The sequence below is a fragment of the Macaca mulatta genome, chromosome 15 (genome assembly GCF_049350105.2).
Source record: "Macaca mulatta isolate MMU2019108-1 chromosome 15, T2T-MMU8v2.0, whole genome shotgun sequence".
In the NCBI taxonomy this organism is placed as follows: Eukaryota; Metazoa; Chordata; class Mammalia; order Primates; family Cercopithecidae; genus Macaca; species Macaca mulatta.
Window position 1 is genome coordinate 41527133 of NC_133420.1, and position 25481 is coordinate 41552613.

The window sequence follows — 25481 nt, forward strand, 5'->3', positions numbered from 1 at the left end:
TCTCTCTGGGATCTGGGTTTCTAAGGATGAAAGGGGAAATAGTTTTTCAGCACTATTCTAAGAATTAAAAATACTGTATATAAGGCACCTGGCACGTAACCCACACTCAGCAACTGGTAGCCACTGTTGCTATAATCATTGTCCTGCAGAAGATGTAGGTGAGGAAAGGACTAGTCTGGTATAGACCCCTAGACCTGAATAAAAAAATCAACTATCTTTCCTACAACCTTAGGAATAGCCATCTACAGTGGGCATAATCCACACCACAGTGCAAATTGGCACCAACCTTCATCTATGTTCGCCAATATCAGCTGGATCTTTAACACTAGTGGGAAGTTCTCATGTTGGTCTCCACCTTTTCTCTATCCTTGCAGTAGATTTTTTTTTTAACTTTCAGAGCCCTTGTTTAAGCCCCCAATTTAACCTCAGTATTCTTTTCTCATTCACTATTTATTTATTTATTTATTTATTTATTTATTTATTTATTTAGACAAGGTCTTTTTCCTCTGTTTCCCAGGTTGGAGTGCAGTGGCACAATTATTACTCACTGCAAACTCAAACTCCTGGGATCATCAATCCTCCTTCAGCCTCCCGAGTAGCTGAAATTAAAGGCACCCACCACCATGCCCAGATATATATATATTTTTAATTGTGTACAGATGGGGTCTTGCTATGTTGCCCAGCGTGGTCTTGAACTCCTGACCTGAAGCGATTCTCCTGCCTTGACCTTGCAAAGTGTTGGGATTATAGGCATGAGCCGCTGTGCCCAGCTTCATCCACTATTTTAAAGACAAAATACAAGTGAGATCATCAGGCAAGAAAGAGCATAACTTTCAGACTTTCTTCTCTTGTGCCACATGCACATTTATTCTTGCATCTCTTCCTCCCTTAGGGGAACAGGTGTTTCTTCTCCTGCCTAATACTTATCCCACCCCCCAAATCTTTTAAGGAATACAATGTCATTAATAACTTCTTTTGTCTTAAGCATATCCCTCTCTCGTGTTCTTTTCCTTCAGCCCATAAATGTTTGTCTCTCCAATCTCATCCCCTCCTCATTTGCCTTTAGCTACCACCTTATGTCTTCCATTCACAGCCAGCCTTCTAGAAAGAGAAATCTATGCAAATGGTCTCCACTTCCTCACTTCCCACTTACTCTCCCGCCCACCACAGTCTGGCTTCTACACTCATCACCCGCAGTCACTGCTTCTCCCAAGGCCAAAAGTGCACCAATTTATGGTTATATCCAATACACATAATTCGCTTTTCAGTTCATCCCAACTCTTTTATTTAGTACCATTGTTTACTCATTTGAAAACTTATTCACTGACTTCTCTGTATAGCACACTTCTGGTTTTCTTTTTGCCTCTTTAGACACTCCCCAGCCTTCTGGGGGCTTTAGGCTTAGTATTTTTGTCATCTCTCCCCACACACTTTCTCTGGGCTACAGACTTTCAGAGCGTCCCATGTATGTTGTTTTTCAAGTCTGTATCTCCAGCTTGGGTCTTTCTTTACAGTAAAGTAAGATATATCCAATTGGTCATAATAACTTCATTTGATGGGCAAATACACCTCACAGTTGACTCCCAAACTTACCCGTTTAGTAGTCACCAGAGCATAGATGATTTTAAAATATTCTTCATGAGATTGCCCTCTTAATTCATTTGTGCTCCCATAGAAAATATCATAAACTGGATAACTTATAAACAACATAAATTTATTTCTTATAGTCCTGGAGGGTGGGAAGTCCAAAATCAAGGCAGATTTACTATCTGTTGCGGGCCCACTTTCTAGCTCACAGACAGTGCTTTCTTGCTGTATCCTGAAATGGTGGAAGAGGCAAGGGGGTCTCTCAGGGCACTAAACCCATTTAGCAGGGTTACACCCTCAAGATCTAATCACTTCCCAAAGTTCTCACCTTCTGATACCATGATCTTGGGCCTTAGGATTTCAACATATTAATTTATCAGGGACAGAAACATTCAGACCATAGCAATTGTCTAGGGGAAATCTAGGTAGTGAAAAGAACTCAGAAAGATTATTTGGAAATGGAGACAAGAAAACAAAGACAAGAAAACAAGAAACAAGATGATGGAGGAGGGGTCAGGGAGGCAGAGAAACACCAGATGCTGGGAAGTCATAGGATCTCCAGGAGAACATGCTTCTCAAGGAGAGTTTGGTCCTCTGTGACATAAGCTACTCAGAGGTCACCTAAGACAAAGATGGAGACCAGCAGTTTTGGCAAATTGGAGGTCATCAATAACCATGGTAAGGTGGAATATGTGGAATAAATATGGCAAAAAGCAGATAGGAATGGGTTGAGTAAGGATAAGTGGTGAGAAATTGGAATCAGTGACATAACTCTTTTTTCAAAAAAGAATTTAACAAGAAAGTGGAGAGAGAACATCGGATTTGGGAGTTTACAATATATTCTAATTGTCTTTTTTACTTGTACGATTCTCCTACTAGACTGCTAAGTGCTTGAAGACAGGGTCTTTTTTATTTTTCGGATTTGTTTTATTTTGTTTTCATCTTCAATGCATAGAGTTTGGCACAAAGTAGGTGTTTAGTAACATTTGTCTTGAAAAGATAACTAGATCTATGAATAGTTGCATGGGTTGCTTATGGAGGTACTTAGTGCTCTTTTACTGTAGATATGCCATTAGGAAATGGAGAACTTTCTTCCTTTCTCCCTCTCTGCTTTCCTTCCTTCTGGAGATATTTGCTGCATTGCTCCATTGCATGTGTTCCCCATCATTGTTGACAGGGCTCTCAGCAAGGATGGATCTGCTAGTGCTGGCTGCAGGGACCCCTGCTCATGAGGGTTCTGCGCATAGTACACCAGGAGGTTCTATCCCTGTTCTGTGATGTGTGGAGGACAGAAGTCACCAAAAGCAAGGTCCGTGCATTGCCAACATGCCTTTGAAGAAGGCCTGTAGTCTCCATCTGTCTCTGGAGCTGCTCAGCTCACAGCCACATGCTTTATTAGTGTCTCCTTGTTACTGTGCTATTAGGAGTTGTCAGCTCCCTCCATTCCTAATGTTCTCCTCTGCTTTGAAATGTTTTGTCAGGCCTGCATACGCCTAGAGAACAGAGGTTCTGAGTTCAGCGGAATGTGTCTTACAGTGCATCCTCCAAACCTGTCTCTGGGTGGCATGCTTAATTAAACCCAAACAACCGCCCTCACCTCTACCCCTCCCTCCCCTCATAGGGAGATAAGCTCTGGGAGCCAGCAAAAAGCAGCTGGAGCCTGTGTGGAGGCTACCTAGGGTGCGAGTAGGTTGGCAGGCAGGGAAGGGGCAGGTTCCCATTGAGTCAATTCTTCAGGCCTCGTTCTCTCCATCTTCTAAGCATGCACACCTCTGTGTGTGTGTATGTGTGTGTGTGTGTATGTAGGATTGTGTGTTTTTATATGTGTATGTCTGGGTATGCATAACTGTATATGAGCATGGATGTATGTGTTTGTGTGTGATGTGATTGTTTTAAGTATGTGAGTATGATTGTGTTTATGTGTGAGTGTGAATGTGTGTGTTTCTGTGACTATCAATGTGTATGCTTCTGTGTGTGATGTTACTGTGTTTAGGTATATAAGTATGAATGTGTGTGTTTATGTGTAAATATGAATGTGTGTGTTTAAGTGTACGTGAATGTGAATGTGTGTGTTTATTTGTGTGTATGTGGCTGTGTGTAAGTGTATGTTAGTGTGAATGTGTGTGTTTATGTATGAGTATGAAGATATGTGTTCGTGTGTGTGATGTGACTGTTCGAGCATACGTGTATGAATGTGTGTGTGTTTAGATGTATATGAGTATGAATGTGTGTGCATTTATGTGTATGTGACTGTGAATGTGTGAGCTTGTGTGTGTGATGTGACTGTTTAAGTATATGAGTATGAATGTGTGTGTGAGTGTGAATGTATTTGTGTATGTGAGTGTGAATGTGGGTACATTTATGGGTATCTGACTGTAAATATGTATGCTTGTGTGTGATGTGACTGTTTAGGTGTATGAGTATGAATGCATGTGTTTGGTGTGAATGCATGTGTTTGGGTATGTGAGAGTGTGTACGTTTATGTGTATGTTGCTGTGAATGTGTGTGCTTGTGTGTGTGTTTGTGTGAGTATGAATGTGTGTGTTTGTGAGTGTGAATGTGTGTGTTTGTGTGTATGAGTGTGAATTGTGTAAGGGCCTGTGTGTGAATGTGTGCCTGTAATGTGTGCATGAGTGTGAACTTGTGTGATGTGACTGTGTGTGGTTAAGTGTATGTGAGTGTAACTGGTGTTTTGTGAATGTGAGATGAGTGTGTGTGTCAGTACCTATGTATATTTGTGCATATATACCCATGGGGGTAAGAGGGCTGAAGTTTGGCCCAGCGGGATTGTCGTCTCTTTGTCATAGTTTTAGGCCATTTGTATAGGATGTCTGCCCTACCCCGGGATCTTTATAATAACTATTACCAGTGACCATAAATGGAGGCTTGCCTTGTTTTAGGCTCTGTTTTAAGCACCTTAGATACATTTTCTTTTAATATTTAATAGTTATATTGACAGATAATATTAGCCCCCTTTTCACTCAGTATTGAAAGAGAAAATTACTTGCCCAAGGCCACACAACGCTTATTCCCTCCCCCAATAAAATTAGCATATGTTTCTGTAGAAAATCCAAGCACTGTTTCTAAAAATTAGCAAGTTAAAGAACTCCGAAGTTCCATATGCTGGTGACCACCTTCATATTTTAGTGGACTTCCTTCCAAGTGTCACTCTGTGCTTGCAGTCACACATTATATACAGAAACATGTAAGGATGGTACAGTGTACACTTGTCTTTTTTTGTACTTAATAATACCCCCTAGAGATTTTTCCCTTCTAATTTTTAAAGATCAGCTGTATTTTTAATGCCTGCACAGTATTCTATTATCTAGACTTATAATTCATTTAATCAATCACCTATTGATAGACATTTAGATTGTTTCCAGCTTTTGACTATCGTAAACTATGTTGTGGTAAGCATCCTTGTAAATACAGCTGTGCACACTTGTCTGCTTGTCTTCTTAGGATAAATCCCGGAAGCAAAACCTCTTGGGCAAGAGATATGCATATTTAAATGTTGATACCCAATATCACATACCCTTAAGAAAGGTCAAACTAGTTTACACTTCAATTCCCTAATGTGGTGGCTTAAGGAAAGTACTGAGCTAGCTAGATTGGAGGTAGATGGTATTGTTGTGAGGAAGGGGTTTTGAATAACCTGGGGACCTTGCCTAGCCCAAGACTCTGGGACCAGGAGCTGTCTATGCACTCAGCCGCAGGGTGCCTGGTTGATGAATGCAGAGAGAGAAGGAGAGCAGGGCTTTCTCTGCAAGGAAAGGTTCATTAGGCTGCTCTGCCACATCGGATGATGCTCTCAGGTAGAATTTGGCCTCTGCTCAGAAGGAACCCTCTTGGGCTGAATTACCGTAATTCAGCCCATGCTGTTTCAGTCCTCAAATTTGTCATTAGCAGGCATTTTGTAGAGGTATCAGCATTTCACACGGTGTCTCTCAAAGATAAAGAGGATTGACACAGAATTAAATGAGGAGGAAAACAGAGACAAAAGCAGAAGTGGTGGGGTTGCGTATGCAGGCACATGCAGATACAAAGGTATGGTGGGGGCCTCTCAGAAGAACTGAGGATTAGACTGATGTCTGCATTAGACCATTATTATTTTTTAAAATTTATACTGCCCTCGACTTCCATTTAAAATAACAAGGACGCTTAAAGTTCCCAGATGTCAGCACTCACATAAAGTAGGAAGACAATTATATCAGAAACAACTAATGTAAGCTTATTGTACTCTAAACTCCTTGAAGGCAGGGATTAAGAAAGGGGTCACAATTCTTGGACGATTCGGGAAATATTTGAATAAGTAAATGAATGAATGACTTTAGCTATTAATAGTAATGAAGTTATCCACAGAAAGAGGTTAAATGGAGAAAAAATAGATGTGTTTCAAATGTTAGTTTCATCACTGAGTAACTATCATTGCAAGTTGGGTTTGCTAAGAAAACAGAATCTGAGTTCAACAAGCACAATATTTTTTCAGGAGTGGCTTTGGCATTGACACTGTGGAAGGGACAGGGCAGAAGGAGGACCAGAGAGAAGTTCAGCTGCCCTGCAGGCTCAATGACAACCTCAGCCAACCCCACAGGAAGCTCAGGGCTAAGGAGGTCCTTCAGCATTGGCTCAAATTGGGCTAAGACATTTGGGCTAAGATCTCGATACTCCTGCAATAACCAGTCATGGTTGTGGATCATACTGAGCAGGGGCAGGACCTTAGGTGAGGCTGAGGCAGTCCCCATAAGGGCTGACAGCTAAAGACTGCATGCTAACGACACACCCAGCATCTGGGACCAGTCCCTGCTCAAAGGGAATCTGGCCGGAGCATCACAACCTCTGCCACACTAGCTGTATGACCTTGGCCCAGACATGTGATTTCTCTGATCAGCTCTCATATCCATGAGGTTAAAAAAATGCATCTTATATAACAGGAGTGTTGGAAAGACTCAGAGGTTCTGTGAGTGATGTGTCCAGAATATTTGGCTCCCAAGGGAAGCTCAGTGAAAGCTACATCCTGTTTCTCTTTCTCTGGGCTTCCTCTGCAGCACTCTTACCCTGCTGGTACTGGAGTTATCTGGTTGTTTCTCTCCCTCACCCTCTCGCAGACACCCACCCACAACAGCCTAGCTCAGTGCTTTGCATGTTGCAGCAAAAGAAAGCATAGGAGAACTTTCTGAGTATCTACTATGAACCAGATGCTGGAATGCAAATTCTCAACCTATCATCCTGTTCAGTCCTCTCTGTAACCCTGACAGCTGGGGTTAGTGTCCCCACTTTACCATAAGGAAAGAAACTCAGAGAGGTGAAAGACCTTGCCCTATGTCACACAGCCAATCATTGTGGGAGTTGGGATGAACATCCAGGTCTAGCTGACTCTACATCCTTAAACAAACCCAGGCTGTGTTTTCTTACAGCACATCACCTTCCATAGGTATTCTCTTGCCTCTTTGAGGGAAGTCTGAGTGATGGGTTTGGCCTGGAGGAGAAGTTTTGGGTATTTGAAGATGGTTTTCAGGGGCCCTGAGTGGTTGTGTGAAGAGAAGGTGTGCTAATGTCTCCAAATTGCTGCACTCAGGGGGCAGAGTTATACTCACTTCCAAAAAGGAAAGGAGAAAATGAGTATACCTTATAAATTTCAGACCAATACTATAAATGCTGGGGGGACTGTGATAGAATGAAATGGCTACCCCTAGCCACATGTGTCCAAAATAGCAAGAATTACTGTTAAGCACCTACTACATGCCAAGCACCATGCTCAACATCGCATAGACAGTGGTGAACAAGATTGTCTCCGTCTCTACCCTCACACAGTTTGTAGTCAGGAGGAGAAGACAGACACTGAATCCATGATTATCAGGGGTCCTCAGAAAAGGAGGAAAATTGGCCCCTTATGAGAGCATCATGGTGAAGTAAAAAGAGAACAGACATTGGACTAAAGTAGTCATGGAATTGAAGTAGTTTTTATTCTGTATCTCTTTGGGCAAATGAGCCAGTTTCTCTGAGCCTCAGTTTCATCATCTGTGAAACGGAGAGAAATAACAAATCCCAATGTCACAGGGTTGCAACAATCAAATAAGTCAATATGTCTGAAGTAGGGGTGAACAAACTTTCTGAAAAGGCCTCGATAGTAAATATTTTGAGCTTTCCAGCTACATGATCTTTGTTGCAAGTAATCAGCTCTGCTGTTGCACTGGCAAAACAGTCACAGACAACTCTTCCATGGAAACCAGTCCATCCCGCCACCCATTCACTCAGTGTGTTGTGAATGCATTCCAATAAAACTCTATTTATGGACACTACATTTTGAAGATTATATAATTTTCACATGTCACACAAAATATGATTACCTTTTAATTTTTTTCCAGGCAATAAAAAAATGTAAAAACCATTCTTAACTTATGGTATATACAAAACAGGCAGAAGTCTGGATTTGGCCTGCAGTTAATGGTTTGCCAACACCTAATCTACAAAAGTGGGGATCATGACAGGTATTCAATAGATAAGAGTCCGCATCCACCTTCTTCAAGTTGCTAAGCATTTATGTTTTTCAAAGCACTGGAATGTTAGTTACCCAAATTAGTTCCTCCTGGAGTCCCTGCAAGATAGACAAAGAGAAAAATAGCATCCCCATTTCGGAGGTGTGGAAACTGAAGCACAGAGATGCAAGGGATTTTCCAAGCTCACAGACAACAAGTGGCAAAACCGGGACCTTGAGGCTCCAATTTTGTACCATTTTTCATTTCTGAATATCAACTATAAGAATGAAAGACAGAGTAAAGTAATGATTACAGCAAATATTACAGATATAATTAAATAACTGATAACTAATATTTCAACAGTGCCTTAGACCTTGTAGGTCACTTTGACACAAATTATCTCATTAGTTCTTCACTGAAAACTCCACAAAGGAGGAATTATTTGTAGCCCCTGACTCTCAGGGAGTTATGCACAGCCACAGACCAGACCTGATTAAATGGCAAAGCTGTATGTCCACATCTATGAATCTTCACTAATACCTATAGAGTGTTCTCTCCAAGCCTTTCTGAATATTGCATAAGGGACAGGAATCCTCAACAGCCCCCTTGCTCTTCTTCATCCTGAATTCACTCCAATTCATTCTTCATATAGCAGCCAGAGTGATCGTCTAACATGAAAGTCTCATTAGATCACTCCCCTGCTCAGAGCTCATCAGGGCCTCCTCATTGTGCCTAGGATAAAGTCTAACCTCTTTATCTTGGTGGACACAGTTCCAGACATCTGGACTCAAGCCCATCTCTCAAGTGTCTCCCGTCACTGTTCCCACCCCTTGTCTTACCTGCTATCATCCATTTCTACAGAGCTGCTTGTAGTTCCCTGGGATTACTCATGCCTACCTGACTTTGTACATGCTGTTCCCTCTACCTGGAATGCTCTTCTAGTTTCTCTGCCTAAAATACTCTAATTCATCCTTGATTGACATCAGGAGTCCGCCAACTCCTCCAGGAGTCTTCTTTGAACCCCTTTTTCCGTGAAAGGCTAAGTGATCCTTCCTACTCTGCACTCTACTCTTGCAGAGAGCACCTCCAAGAGTAGGCCAGTTCACATGTCTATCTCAACAGGATTATGAGTGCCTACCACACAGTAGGTACTTCCTGTATAAGCATTTAATCATTAAGTGAATGAATGAGCTACTTTAAGACAACAGGATAAGGGATGTCTCATTTAACTGTGTACTCTGAGAGCCTGGGTTCATGCCTGGAACACAATAGCATTCAGCATCCAGTGACTTGATGACTGGAAGGGCAGAGGGATCGATGCAGGTGCAGGTGAATAAATTGAAGGTTGATGGACAAAGTGACAACATGCACAACCACGAATGAATAGCAGATATGAGGGGTGGCAGACAGTTGGCTATTCCCCGTTGTACCATGCACAGGAGACACCAGCCAGAGCTGCCCATTTCCAGCTCCCAACCATCCTTCCAGCATCTGAGCACATTTCCTCTTCCCTAAATCTGCAGAGAAGCTGCGTTTCCCCACCTCCGCGTCCTCCTCTCCTCCCCCAACCCTTGAGAGTAGGTTTGGTGTTCCTACAGATGTTTGTATTCTCTGCAGCTGATGAAAATATTCATTATCTTGTTAGCTGCGGCGGAGAAGGAAGTGCAGATTTGCATTTTCCCAGTTAATCAGGGTGGCACAAGTGGTGCCTGTCACCCAAGCCTGTTCCCTGCCACCCCCACTCCCTTCTGCAAGTGGTAGAGTCAAAGTGGGATTTCCCACACTGCAGACTTTACCTCTCTCCCCTCCCCCTTCTCCAGGCACAATCTAGAAGGTAAAAAAGGAACCCGCAGCAGAGGAGACCCAGCCTGCACACACTACCAGGTTTGCTTCCCAAAGATGTGCCTTAGTGTGATTCTTCCTTGCTAGGAATCCTCCCATTGTTCCCAAGTCACAATCAGGTCTGAATTGCTCAGCCTGGCTTTCACATATAAGGTTAGGTCTTACATCAGTGTTAAGCTTTGTATGTCACAAAGTGTTTTCAAAATCATTCATTCATCTGATTCTAGCAAGTGCCCTCAAAGATGGGTGTTACTGTTACTTTGGTTTTGTTCAAGTGAGTCACCCAATATTATGTGGCCACCAAGTGTTGGTGCCACAAAAGCTGCCCCATACTTTTCTGTTCAAAAAACAGTCTTAACACTGAGACACTGATTTGGCTTAGTGGAGGCTTTTCTCCTGGGTGTGGCAAAAGCTGGCACTTTGAGGTTAGCCTGTGCATCTCAGCCCTGGCAAGGCAGGGAAGTTTTGGCAGTCACCTGGGATTTTCTACCTGGAGAGGTTGAAAGATCTGTGTCCATGGAGTGTGTGCACACGTGCTTAACAATGATAATAATGATATCTTACTTGTTTTGGTAAGCTCCTAAACCCGTCCTGATAGCCCTTCCCATATTTATAGGGAAGCCTCAGGTCTGGTGCTTCGTATCTTTTCTGATTGATAAAGAAACCAGGGTCCTGCAAGAGAAAGATCATATCTGACATTAAACAGATATTTAACTACCTGACCCAAGGTTATTTAGTCATCCTGTCAGTCATTTCATAAACACGTGCTGAGCAGGCTTATGTGTCAGGTACTATTCTGGATGTTGGTAAAACAGCAGTTAACAAGAGAGATTAAGGTCCTTGCCCTCATAGAAATAACATTCTGGGAAGAGATGGGGATGGGGCAGCAGCAGAGAGAAAATCAACATGTATTTTCAGTGGTTGTAAGTGATATAAAGAAAAATAAAGAGGGCCGGGTGCAGTGGCTCAAGCCTGTAATCCCAGCACTTTGGGAGGCCGAGACGGGTGGATCATGAGGTCAGGAGATCGAGACCATCCTGGCTAACACGGTGAAACCCCGTCTCTACTAAGAAATACAAAAAACTAGCCGGGCGAGGTGGCGGGCGCCTATAGTCCCAGCTACTCAGGAGGCTGAGGCTGGAGAATGGCGTGAACCCGGGAGGTGGAGCTTGCAGTGAGCTGAGATCTGGCCACTGCACTCTAGCCTGGGCTACAGAGCGAGACTCTGTCTCAAAAAAAAAAAAAAAAAAAAAAAAAGAAAAGAAAAATAAAGAAGGATAAGGAATTGGAAAGTTTTGCTTTATACAAGGTGATCGTGGCAGGCTTCTTGGAGGAGGTGACAATTAAGCAGAGGCCTAAATGAAGTAAAACATTCATCAGTATACAAGCAGAAAGAAATAGCACAGCGGACAGAGGGAATGGTGTATTTCTCACTAGCCAAGTCAGTGACCCAGAAGAGAAGAGCATAGTCGTGAAAACAGGCACTGGTAGCAGCAAAACACAGGTTCCGATATTGTTACTGCTCCTTAGGAGCTGCATGACCCCAGGCAAATCCCTCTACCTTATTAAGCCTCACAGCTCTCATAGGTAAATTGTGAACAATCGGTTATGTATGTTGTGAGACTTAAGGTAGAAAATGTTTACAGCTCAGTGCCCCTCAATAAATTATCTGCTTTTACTCTATAGGGCTAAAGGTCTAGGAAATAATTTCTCACACACGCTTTTCTTCAGTCATCCATTTATCCAGCACAAACTGGGCCCATACCATGTGGTAGAGTCTATGATAGCTATTAAGAATGCCATGGGCCAGGCGTGGTGGCTCAGACCTGAATCTCAGCCCTTTAGGAGGCTGAGATGGGGATGATAGCTAGAGCCTAGGAGTTCAAGACCAGCCTGGGCAACATGGGGGAGACCTTGTCTCTACAAAGGAGTTAAAAAATTAGCAGGGCATGGCGGTGAGCTTCTGTAGTTCCAGTTACTTGGGAGGCAGAGGCAGGAGGAATGCTGGAGCCCAGAAGTTTAAGGTTACGGTGAGCCATGATAGCACCACTGTGCTCCAGCCTGGGTGACAGAGCAAGACTTTGTCTCTAAAAGAAAAAATAAAATAAAAGGAACACAGTGGCTTATTTATCTAATATGTGTTTGTGTCCACTAAGCCAGGCACTATACTAGGCAGCCTTGGGAATACACAGATGAGTATAACAGACAATGGCCCTGGTCCCATGTAACACCTGCCCCAGTGTTCTTGGGGTTCAAGTTCTCCCACCCTCAAGCTGTCCGTTGATCCCAGAGAAAGCTCCAAGGCCATAGCTGCCAATACACTGCCTGTGTGTGAATTGAAGAAAGGAGACACATCCCTGCATAGGCACTAAGCTTGGCTTGCAGAACAGGGATGAATTTCAGTCTCCATTTGCCCTCTCAGCTGTGGCACAATCTGCAAAACTATGTTTGGGGGCATCACAGAGCTCCTGATAGATAAGATTCTTCTGTCAGTAATGTCCAAAATAACCCTGGACCTTACTTCTTAGCCTGGGTGTCCTCCAAAGAGGGAAAAGGGAGTTCGTCTCCTTCGTCATACCAGTGACCCCTGAGAGCTGGCACATGTCTGTCCTGTGAGCCCTGGCACTCTCCTGGCATGGCAAGCCCCTTCTGCCTAGGAAATAGCAGCATGAACTGAGAGAAGGAGCTCCAAGTTACAATGCCGGACGCACCACAAACTGCTATTCTTTGGGCAAGGCCTTTTTCTTTGCTAGCAATAAGTTTTCCCATTTTCAATTATTCATGACAACAACAGCAGCAGTATTAATTGAGTTCTTACTACATTCCAGGCACTCTTCTAAAAGTTCTACATGCTATTTTGATTCCCAAACAATCCAATAAAGAAGATGATTTTATTGGCCTCATTTTACAGGGAAGGAAACTGAGGCACAGTGGAGGGACTGGACTAGATTTTTATCTCTCAGGCTGCTTCTAGTAATGGCATTCAGTTGCTGTTTGAATCTGCTGCTCATTCATTCATTCATTCATTCAACAAATTCTTATCCAACACCTGTCATTATATCAGGGCCTGTGATAGGTGTTCTATGTACTATATCTCATTTAATCCTCAACAAATGGCAGCGTGTAACTTTTTTATGATCTTCCTTCTACCGATGAGAAACTGAAGTCTCAGAAGAAGATGATTGGTCTCATCCATTGGGCCAATCAGCCATCTTTACTGGACACCTTCTACATTACAGGCCCTGTCCTATGTGTTGGGGAGACGGTGCTATGTTCTGGGAAGATAAATATTCTGTGGAGCACGTAATGATAGAATTTGCAGAGCAGTGGGTAATAAGACAATGAGCCCTACATTCTACCATGCAAGGGGTTTGACTGTTTTTTGAGGATGCTTGTTAACATACACAGATGGGGGCCCTTGTGACATTGTGTCTCACAATGAAATTCTCTACTAATATGTCTACATAAACACCAGAAGAAAGACTCCATCCTCCTCCAGTCAAGAGACTCTCTCTATCCTCCATTTCTCAAACTCTCAACCACCCACATATCTCACACCCTGAGCCATGGGCTTGTTCTGTGACACCCATGCCCACCATGATCCCAGTGGGCCAGGAACTTCTCATGTCTTCGGTAATTAAGTTCACGCATGCCAAAAAGAAAAATAGCTTCACAGATGCAGTCGCAAATTTTAGCTAATTAACCATATGGTCTGGATTGCTGACAGAGCGGGAAGGCACTCCGGGTAAGTGCTGGTTTCCTGGCTTCCTGCAGGGAAGGAGGACTATTAGGTGTGTTGCCACATTCTCCAACACAAGGGCATGGCGACTCACAACTTTGCACCACCTGCTTGGAGTCCTCTTATCAGTTTCCTCGCTAAGAACTGTCCTGAGGAAAGGAGTCCTCAAAAGAGGGAAGGAGAAGGGACTGGCCTATGGACAGGAAACGCTTTTCGCATTTCAGCAGGAGCTGTAGGCGGAAGCACTCTACTTCAGGGTGGAGGATTTGGAGAGACAGACCTAGCAAGTGAGACACAGTGTGGCATAATAGACAGCACCCTAGAAACCTGGACTTTAATCACAGAGTTGTCACTTATTGGCTCTGTGACCTTGAGTACATCACTTTGCCTTTTTGAATTTAAGCCACTCAGTTTCCCTTAGTGCAAAATAGCAGGATTGAACTCGCCAATGACCGTGTGTGTGTGTGTGTGTGTGTGTGTGTGTGTGTGTGTGTTTTATTCCGAGCATCTTATAGATAACTGGAGATACCAAGGAATGAGAGAGGGAAGTAACAGGGATGGAGGCCAAATTGAGCTGACTTTCCAGCTGCTGCTAGAAGAAGGCTGACTAGTGGAAGGGAGTTGGGGGTAGGGTTTAGAATAAATATTTATTGGTACAAATTCACTGAATAGGTACCAGAGCTAAGCCCCAAGCCATGGGTTTGCAAGTTCTTTCAGTGGCTTTGGGAAATGGAAATCTGTTAGACTCAGAATTACTAGAGAGTCCCAAACAATTTAATGATAGAAATCATTAATATTACTTGTTGAGAATGTAAATAACTTTATTCCAGAAAATGTGTTCTTTCTGTGACTTATATCATTTAAAATCATCACAACAACCTTAGAATGTTGATAATTTGATCCACATTTACTGATTAGGAAATTGAGGTTTAGATAGGTTCTGTAATAGGGCTGAGACCGTTAGCTCTGGCATCTGTTAAGACTAAGTTTGAGCCCCTAGAGCTTGCGCTCTGCAGAGTTCCTAGAAATGTAGCTTAAATCAGCATGCTGCTCTCATTTGGACAGGACAGTGGTTAAGTGGCTGTCTGATGCCTGCTTGAAAGTTGAGTGACTGTGGAGGAGGACAAACTAAGTCCCAAACAATTTTTATCTGAAAAAGCACATGCATTAGTTTTACATAGCTACTGTAACAAATTACCACAGGCTTAGTAATTTAAAAAAACACACATGTATTCACTCATAGTTCTGGTGGCCACAACCAAACTGAGTCTTGTAGGGTTACCATTAAGGTATTAGGAGGGCTTTCTTCTGGATGCTCCCAGGGAAAAGCCATTACTTGTCTCACTCAGCTGTCAGCGTTCCTTGGCTTGTGGCCACATCACTCCAATCTCTTGTTCCATGTTTACATCACCTCTGTCTCTTCTGTACTCAGATATTCCTCTGTTTGCCACTTACAGGGATATATGTGATGGTGCTTAGGGTCCACACAGATAATCCAGATACTCTCCCCATTTTTAAATCTTTGATTTAATGCAGATGGAAAGTTAGACTAGTAGAGTGTTCCTTTGCAAAGTCCCTTTTGCCACATGAGATACATTAGCTTGCTAGGGCTGTCAAAACAAAATGCCACCAACTGGATCGGTTAAGCAAAAGAAATTTATTTTTCACAGTTTTGGAGGCTAACAGTCCAAGATCAAGACATCAGTAGGGCTGGTTTCTTCCGAGGCTCCACTCCTTGTCTTGCAGATGGCTGCCTTTTCTCTGTGTGATCACCTGGTCTTTCCTCTGTGTGTGCACATTCCTGCTGTCAATGTGTCCAATTTTCCTCTTCTTAAAAGGACACCAGTCAGATTGGATTAGGACCCATCTTAATGACCTCATTTTAACTCAGTTACCTCTTTAAGGGCCCTATCTCTGAATACAGACACATTCTGCAGTTCTCAGAGAGGGGGTGACTCTGAAAATTTCAGGATATGAGGATTTTCTTTTTGCAGGGGAGAGGGGATAATTCAGCCCACAGCGTAAGGTATCATTCACAGGTTCCAGGAATTAGAACCTGAATATCTTTGAAGGTCATTATTTAGCCTATCATTGCATTTTTCATTTAAATGGATCCAAAGGAGCTTAGGCCATAGCTGGGGCACCCAGATCTGGCATTGAAACTAAAAATTGGAAGCAGGAGTTGGTGGCAGGGGCATGAGCAAAAGTTAGCACCAAGAAGTTCAGAAGCAGGGTGGGTTTGAGTGACAAAAACTGGTTCAGAATGAAGGCTATGAGTGATGAGTCCATGTCCAGGTTCTACTCTGACATGCTATTTCTAGATCAGAAGGTGTGGGCCTGGTGGGTTACAGGAATAGCAAGGGAAGAGAAGTTGATTTCTCCCACAATAATCTTGAGATTATTGCGTCGAAGTTCATACTTGTTGGAGAGGTTAGACTATAATTTTTTTCCTCCCGGAATGATGTGGTTGCAAGAATTCCAGCATTTTTATTTTTATTTTTTTAGGTAATTAAACTAAACAACTCCTAAACACACTTTTCAGCTTAAAAGTCTATACAACAGGGATTGCCAAATTTTTTCTGTAAAAGGTCAGATAGTAACACTTCCAGCTCTAGGACACGTGGTCTCTCCCACAACTACTCAACTGTGCCAATGTAATACCCAAGGAACCATAAACAATGCAAAAACAAATGGATGTGGCTGTGTTCCAATACAACATTATTTACAAAAATAAGTGGACATCACACCAGTTATAATGACAATCATCAAAAAGACAGGAAACAGCAGATGCTAGAGAGGATGTGGAGAAATAAGAATGCTTTTACTCTGTGGGTGGGAGTGTAAATTAGTTCAACCATTGTGGAAGACAGTGTGGCGATTCCTCAACGATCTAGAACTAGAAACACCATTTGACCCAGCAATCCCATTACTGGGTATATACCCAAAGGATTATAAATCATTCTACTATAAAGACACATGCACACGTATATTTATTGCGGCACTGTTCACAATAGCAAAGACTTGGAACCAACCCAAATGCCCATCAATGATAGACTGGATAAAGAAAATATGGCACATATACACCATGGAATACTACGCAGCCATATAAAAGGATGAGTTATGTCCTTTGTAGGGACACGGATGAAGCTGGAAACCATCATTCTCAGCAAATTAACACAAGAACAGAAAACCAAATACCGCATGTTCTCACTCATAAGTGGGTGTTGAACAATGAGAACACATGGACACAGCGGGGGTAGACAGGGGGGTAGGCATCACACACCAGGGCCTGTCACCAGGTGGGAGGGTCAGGGAAGGATAGCATTAGGAGAAATACGTAATGTAGATGGGTTGAGGTTGATGGGTGCAGCAAACCACTATGGCACGTGTATACCTATGTCACAAACCTGCACGTTCTGCACATGTACCCCAGAACTTAAAGTATAATAAAAAAAAATAGGTGGACATCAGATTGCCTAGAGATGTATAGTTCGTTGACTCCCACTTTGTAACAATAGAATTTACTACAAAAAATACCTAGACTATGCATGTTATTATTAAATTAATATATTTTATTTTTAAGGCAGTTTTATCTTTATAGAAAAATTAAGCAGAAAGTACAGAGCTCTCATATATTATCTCCACTTTTCCTTCCAGTTTCTCCTCTTATTATTCATCATGCATTAGTGTTGTGAAATGTGTACAACGGATAAGCCAATATATGATTCAATATTAGTTAATAAAGCCCCCAGTTTACCTTTTATGTTGTATAGTTCTATGGGTTTGAACAAATGCATAATATCATGTATCTACCATGACAGTATCATACAGAATATACAGAATACTTTCACTGCCCTAAAAATCCCCTGTGCTCCACTTGTTCCTCTCTCTGCCTCTCTCCCTGAACTCCTGGCAACCACTGATCTTTTCACCGTCTCTGTAGCTTTGCCTTTTCCACAATGTTATATAGTTGGAACCATGCAGTATGAAGCCCTTTCAGACTGGCTCCTTTCCTGTAGCAGTGTGCATTTAAGATTCCTCCATGTCTTCTTGTGGCTAGACAGCTCATTTTTTAAAGTTGCAGAATAATATTTCATTATATGGATATTTGTTTATTCAACCACCTATTAAAGGATATCTAGGTTGCTTCCAAGTCTTGGCAATTATGAGTAAGATCACATAAACATGTGCAGAGTTTTGTGTGGACATGTTTTAAACTCATTTGGGTAAATATTAAGGAATGCATACAATTGCTGAATTTTGTGCTAAGACTGTTTAGCTTTTTAAGAAACTGCCAAACGATTCTCCAAAGTGGCGTACCATTTTGCATTCCCAACAGCAATTAACTCTTTCTGTTTCTCCATATCTTTGCCAGCATTTGTTGTTGTTAATGTTTTGGATTTTAGCTATTCCAATAGTTATATAGTGGTGTTTTGTTGTCATTTAATTTGCAATTCTAGAATGACATGGGATGATGTGTGTACATTCATATGCTCATTTGCCATCTGTATATTTTCTTTGGTGAGGTGTCTGTTCAGCTCTTTTGCTCATTTTTAATGGTACTGTTTGTTTTCTTGTTGAATTTTAAGTATTCTTTGTATATTTTGGATATGCTTTAGCAGATGTATGTTTTGCAAATATTCCCAGTCTATAGCGTGTCTTTTCATTCTCTTAACAAAGTGTCTTTCACAGAGCAGCAGTTTTCATTTTAATAAAGTTCAACTTAACAATTTTTTCTCATGGATCATATATTTGGTGTTGTATCTAAAAACACATAATCAAATCCAAGGTTACCAAAATTTTTCTCCTATGTTATCTTGTAGAAGTTTTGTAGGTTTTTACATTTAGACTTACAATAATTTTGAGTTATTTTTATTTTGGGAAAAGTGTTGAATCTATGTCTAGATTTTTGTCTTTCTTTCTTTCTCCTTTCTTCATCCTTTCTTTTTACTTGGCACATGGATGTCTATTTGTTTCAGCACCGTTTGTCAAGAAGACTACCTCTTCTCCATTGAACTGCCTTTGCTTCTATGTTACAGATCAGTTGACTAGATTTGCATAGGTCTATTTATGTGCTTTCTATTCTGTTCCATTGATCTCTTTGTCTGTCATTTCACCAGTATCACACTGTCTTGATTACTCTAGCTTTATAGTAAGTCTTAAATATCAGGTAGTGTCAGTCCTCTGACTTTGTTTTACTTCTTCAATATTGTCTTGGCTATTCTGGCTCTTTTGCCTTTTCATATAAACTTTAAAATCAGTTTGTCAAGCCTACAAAATAACTTACTAGGATTTTGATAGAGATTGCACTGAATCTATAGCTCAAGTTGGAAAGAACTGACATATTAACAATATTGAAGATGAACATGGAATCTCCTTTTATTTATTTTGATCTTTTATTTCCTTTCATCAGAGTTATGTAGTCTTCTGTATATAGATCTTCTATGTATTTCGTTAGATTTATACCCAAGTATTTTATTTTTTGATACTAATGTAAATGATGTTTTGTTTTTAATTTCAAGTTATAATTGTTTACTGTCAGCATATGGGAAAGCAATAGACTTTTGTATGTAAATCTGTGTCCTGCAAGCTTGTCATAATCACTTATTAATTCCAGCAGTATTTTGTTGTTGATTCTCTGGGATTTTCTGCTGCATATTATTTTTTTAAACCTAAATCACATTTCTAATAATAACAGTAATAACAATAACAATAGTTAACACCTATGGTGCACACAGTATGATGTGCGCGGTGCCATGCTGCATGCATTATCTTGCTAATTCCACAACAGTTCAGCAACACTGGTACTGTTATTTTGTCCCCATTACATATCAGGAGACTGAAACTTAGTAAGAAATGCTAACTTGTCCAAACTTGCAAGAGTGGAAGCAGAACTTTAACTCTGAACTTCTTACTAGGAAATAAATAACCATAGTAACAGTAACCATTTCACAGGCAAATATATACATAGGCTGTTTATAGTTATTGTTCCTTTTACCACCCATGAACCACACAGGCTATTTATATGCATTGTCTCTTTTAATCCTCATAATTGAATTTATAAAAGTAGGTACTATTATGATCCTCATTTTATGAGTGAGGTAACTGAGTCTCCTGAAATTTAACAACCTGCTTAGGGTAGCACATCTAGTAAAAGGTATGGTTTAAGGCCCTCTCTCTATGAGTGGAGTAGGTTATTATAGACAAACCTGAGGCTTAGCATGATTGTGTGATTGTATGTGGTAACATAACCAGTATCTAAGAAGGTGGGAAGCTGGATTCAGGATCTTACAAACTGGATTCAATTACATTTCTATGTCAAATTTTGAAAAGAACAAAAATTCTATTCATTGATTGGATTTGTATTTTTCTAGGCCCTTTTAAAGTCTTGATATCCCTTAGTGTTAAGGAGCACTTAACAATAATTTCCAACTGTCCTGTAACAGCATGTACACTTCACCTTTGTTATGAAGCAAACTGGCTAATGTCCACACTAGCTGGGTTCTGCTTGTGGCTCCAACTTATGACAGGACTGTTGGAATTGAACAAGAAGGAATATGCGAGATGGTCAGGGCTCCTCATTATGCAGTGTTGCAGAAAGCACATGCGAATATTACTGCCTTTCTATTGTCTTTGGGTGTTTTCTTTCTCCATTGCTAATGACTAATAAAAAAGAGAGAGAGGGAAAGAGGAGAAAGAGAGAGAGAGAGAGAGAGTGAACAAGAAAGCAATTGCATTAGATTTTCTTCTACTGCATCAGGTTTCTCATCATTAGAGGTGGCTATATAGATAGACTTCCAAGGTGCCCCAGGGAGAGTGGGAAAGACAAAAGGGAAGAAGAAACTTTCAGAAATGTGACCCCAGCCACAAATTCACACCAAAACCAGCTGTATTTATGCCATATGTTCTGATTCCAAAGTCCATGTTATGACTTGGTTTTAAATGTTAACATTCAAAAAAGTTCTTTCTTTCTAACTGCTACAAGGAATGAAGTAACAAACGAATTGATGCTGTGTGGTCAGTTACAACATGGCTTTGATTATTTTCTATCTTTTGCTTTAAGAGTTTTTTAACATTATTTTTTCTTTAATTTGCTGTCCAGTCTACTGAAGGCTCAATTCTACAAACATTTTCGAATTGGATACCAAGTATGCACCGAGTACTTTGTTAGGAGCTGCAGAAGGAGAGAGAAGACAGTTAGTGTGTTAGACTATTTGCATTGCTATAAAGAAATACCGGAGGATGGGTAATTTCTAAAGAAAGGAGGAATATATTAGCTCATAGTTCTGCAGGCTGTACAAACATGGCTCCAGCATCTGCTTTTGGGAAGGGCCTTGGGAAGCTTATAAGCATGTTGGGAGCTAGGGGGAGCTGGGCATGTCACATAGTGAGAGTGGGAGCAAGAGAGAGAAGGCGAGGTGCCACACTCACTTGAACAACCAGGTCTTGTGTGAACTAACTGAAAGAGAACTCACTTGTCACCTCATTGTACTAAACCATCCATGGGGATCCACCCCTATGATCCAATCACCTCCGACAGGCTCCACCTCCAACACTGGGGATTATGTTTCAACATGGGATTTGGAGGGGATAAACATCCAAACCCTATCAGTTAGTTCCTGCCCCCCAAAAGTAGGGAAACAGACAAACCATGGCAATTTCAGTGCATGCCTTGATAGGAAGAGAGATACTCAACTTATGGTGCCGGGAGCATCTCTTTTAGCTTTACCAACTCCACCAGAGGTTGTGGGTAAGTTCTGTAGTTAGGAAAGAATCAAATTTACCAGTGGCACGGGGGGAAGGATTCCCATGATGTAAAGAAAATAATCCCAAATTAGTGACCATATGTCCGGTATTCTCATTATAGCTCTCTCATGTGGCTTGGACAAATTGTGCATGCTGTCGGGGCAGGAGGAGAAGAAAAGGGTTTGAGGTCCATTTGCATCCTTCTTATGCCTAATCACAACAAGCTTTTTGAGTGTGTTAAATTAAAACGCGCTAGAGTGGTGCATTTTACAGCAGCAATAGCTACCGTTTATTGAGAGCCTGCTATTTTCAGGCCTTCTGAAAGCAATTCATTTTATGGGTTCTTTTCATCTTTACAGCAAGTATGTGAGACAAGGATGACTATTATTTCCATTTTTCTGATGAGGAAACAAAGGCCCAGGAAAAGTTCAATGTTTTGTCCAACTAGAGTTACACAGGGGATGGGAGGTGGACCAGGATGCAAATGCGGGTGTGTGACTGCAAAGACTGCTTCCAAAAAGGTGAGAGAGAAGACACAAGATACCTATGAGAATAGGTCTTCCCATCTTGAGAACTTTCCCTTAGCCCTTCATACTGGAGCCATGTGGGGACACTTGTATTATTCAAATAAATGACCTCAGGGCTTAAACACTCCCTGGAGATGGGAAATGACTTGCTCAAGATCACATAGCAAGTTATTGGCACAGCTTGATAAAACCTGGACATCCTGGCTCCCTGTCCAGGACAGGACTGGGTGCATAAGGAATGATGATAACATGCACTAGGATTCAGGGAGAGTTTGTCGCCTTCACCCCCGGACTCATCTGGCAAGTGTTTTACATACTGTGTGTCCGCTCTTATTCTAGACCCCTGAGATAACCATGATATGAACAAGGAGTCCAGGCCTTGCCCTTGACAAGTGTGTAGTGAAAGGGTGGTGTGGGATAGAGGATTCCTAAGATTAGAGAATACTCAGAACACTGGAATATGAAGATCCTAATTGAACTGGAAACATATTAAAAGTTACGGGGATATGGGCTTCTGCCCTTAGCTGTGATAAAATAAGCAGCTAGACCCCTCAGGGATTGAGGGAGGTAGTCTGCATCCTGCAGCCCTGGAGTTAAGGCTGGAGCTGGAACAGGAGGGCTGGACTAAGAGGTACCCCCTCATCAAGGAGCCCAGCTGCCACTTTGAACCGGGGAGTTATTCGCTCTGACCCTGCAGATCTGTTAAGGAGGCCATCATTAGGTTTCAATTTGTGTTTAGCTTCTGGGGCAAGGCTAATCTTCCTCTCTGAATCTCATTTATAGCATCTGGAAAACAGACATAATGATAATACTTTGTCAGAAAAATGCCTAGTAATGTTGACTTTTCTCCAGCCACATCTCTAAAGTTTTATGTCAAGGTGTGAGGGCCTTTCACTCTCTTCCTTGAGTAGAGGGGAAAGTTCTGGAAGAGGCCCTGGTGACAGCAGCCCAGCTTGTTCTCAGTGTTATGACAGGACAAGGAATCCCAGTGCTAATACACAGGGAAGGAGATGGAGGGCGAAGTGGCTGAGGAGAAGATAATGTTTCTCTAGCCTGCAATTTCTTTCAATTTCAGGGATCGCAATTACCAGGGCAGAAGTTAGTAACAGCCATGCCTGGAATGCTTAAGTGAGTTTGGTGCCACTGATGGAAATTGTTTTGCATTTAGAGAGGGAAGACATGTGCTTTGTGTAACGCAGGCTTCACTGTGACTCTGTGTATGTATGGGGGTATGTGTGGTGTGTGTATGTGTGTGTGGGTGTGTATGTGTGTGTGTGCTCATGCACACCTGTGTATAAATGAGCATGGCAGGAAAGAGGGAAGAAGACCAGTGTGACTACGGTTGGAGAGATAGGTGGCAGAGTGGAGGCAGGTGGCCCTGATTCACTTGTACATGACTCCAGGAAAGTGGTTCTTACCCCTCCGAGCCCCAGTTCCCTCACCTCTGGCAGGGAGATAATAATACCTAACTCACAAGGTTGTTGAGAGGGTTGGAAAGAAAGCCTGCAGAGAACCTAACACATGATATACATTAGCAAAGGGCATCCATCTAAGACATTCAACCAGCGTCGGCATTTACAACAAGTCAACCTTTACTTTTCAGGATTTCATTTGGGGAAAAATTAAACATTTACCAGCATATTTTTGCATAGTGTTTAAGAATATGAAGTTAAATTGTTCAAACCTCACCTTATAAGTTCTGTGCATTTTTCCTCTTTTATGTCTCTGCTCCCTCACTAAAAAGAAGCAGAACAAGAGTGCTTACCTTGCATGGTTGTTGGGCATGTGAAATGAGATTGTATATGCAAAGCCCTTAGAATAATGTCTAGCACATTGTAAACAATGAATAGATATTAGCTTTAAAAATGATACTTGTTATTCTGTGTGCTAGGTATCTAGGGAAGGGAAGGAAGGATGGCAAGGGAGGCAGAGATGAATAAGGCAGTGACTAGGCCCCATGGGAGGGAAATTGCAGTACCACAGCTGAATGGATTGTCTACCCTACATTGCCATTCAGCTAAGAGACACTCAGCACTTTATTGAATAAGCACTTCTTGAGCCCCTAGTGCATGCATCAGACACTGCGTTAGGGCTGGGTGCACAGCAGTGAATAAGACAGATGTAATTCTTGCTCTCGAGTGCTCATGGTCCAATGAGGGAGACAGAGGGGGACTGGGAACAACAGTCCAGTGTGAAAATGCTAGCATAGCAGCAAAACAGGGACTGCACAAACACAAAGAAGGAACATCTAACTCCCAAATGAAAGGAGGGGCATTGACAAAGTCCTCCTAGGGAAAAAGAAAACTAAAAAAAAAAAAAAAAACCTAGAATGTGACAGGCAGAATAATGCAAGATGCCCATGTCTCAATCCCGGGAACCCATGAATAAGTTATCAGTTATCTTACACAGAAAGGAGAACATTCAGAGTGCAGGTGGAATAGGGTTGCCAGTCAGTTCATCTTGAGATGAAGAGAGTCTCTGGATTAACCAGGTGGCCCCAATGAAATCAAAAGGATCTTTAAAGAGGAAGAGGGAGGCAGAGGACAGGATGAAGTGAGTGTGTGATGTGAAAAGGACTCAATTGACCGGGCATGGTGGCTCACGCCTGTAATCCCAACATTTTGGGAGGCTGAGGCGGGCAGATCATGAGGTCAGGAGTTTGAGACCAGCCTGACCAACATGGGGAAACCCCGTCTCTACTAAAAAATACAAAAATTATCGGGGCATGGTGGCGCATGCCTGTAATCCCAGCTACTCAGGAGGGTGAAGCAGGAGAATCGCTTGAACCCAGGAGTCGGAAGTTGCAGTGAGCTGAGATGGCACCCCTACACTCCAGCCTGGGTGACAGAGCAAGACTCTGTCTCAAAAAAAGGACTCAATTTGCCTTGGTTGGCTTTCAGGATGGAGGAAAGGGGCCATGAGCCGTATGGACAGCCTTAAGAAGCGGGGGAAAGGCAAGGAAGTCAACTCTCCCCTAGAACCTCCAGAAAGAGTCATCTCTGCTGACACCTAGAAGTTAGCCCAGAAGCCCATGTCAGACTTCTGACCTACAGAACTATAAAATAAATTAATGTTGTTTTGAGCCACTAACATCGTGGTGATGTTTTACAGCTGCAATAGAATGCTAATACATGGAGCTAATGACATATTTGTGTTAGAAACATCATTTCAGAAAATCGTTCTGGCTGCAAGATAGTAAACGAATTGGAAGGGGCAAGGCTGAATTCAGAAAGCATGGTTAACAGGTCATTGTAGTAGTCACTATGGGAGGGGATGATGGCCTCCAGGACAGCTATTAGGGACTGTTTCTATACCAAACCCTGGAATCAGACTGTGAGGAGGAGGAGGGATCTGAGGGAAACTAGTTATATAGATCCTTGCAGCACTGAACATTGAATCTGAGATGGGAAACACGTGCAGAGAACAATCATACCTAGCAGAGTTGGTGATCTTGAGATCAGAGCCAAAGTCAAGTGCTGTGGAAACAGAAGGATATTGCTTCCAAAGAAGGGACTCAGTGACAGCTTCCTGAAGGAGATGACACCACGAGGTCTGTCTGGG

General features: G+C 42.1%; 1 protein-coding gene and 1 long non-coding RNA gene across 7 annotated transcripts in view; one reads left to right on the forward strand and one right to left on the reverse strand.

Moving 5' to 3' along the window:
* The window catches only part of ASTN2 (astrotactin 2), a 985877-nt gene that overhangs the window by 654249 nt on the left and 306147 nt on the right, over nt 1-25481 (forward strand). The window lies entirely within an intron of this gene.
* Nucleotides 18588-23656, reverse strand: LOC144335153 (uncharacterized). Its single transcript, XR_013405635.1, has 2 exons — nt 23610-23656; nt 18588-20821 (listed from the first exon to the last, which is right to left on the reverse strand). It is a non-coding gene; the product is annotated as an uncharacterized LOC144335153 (long non-coding RNA).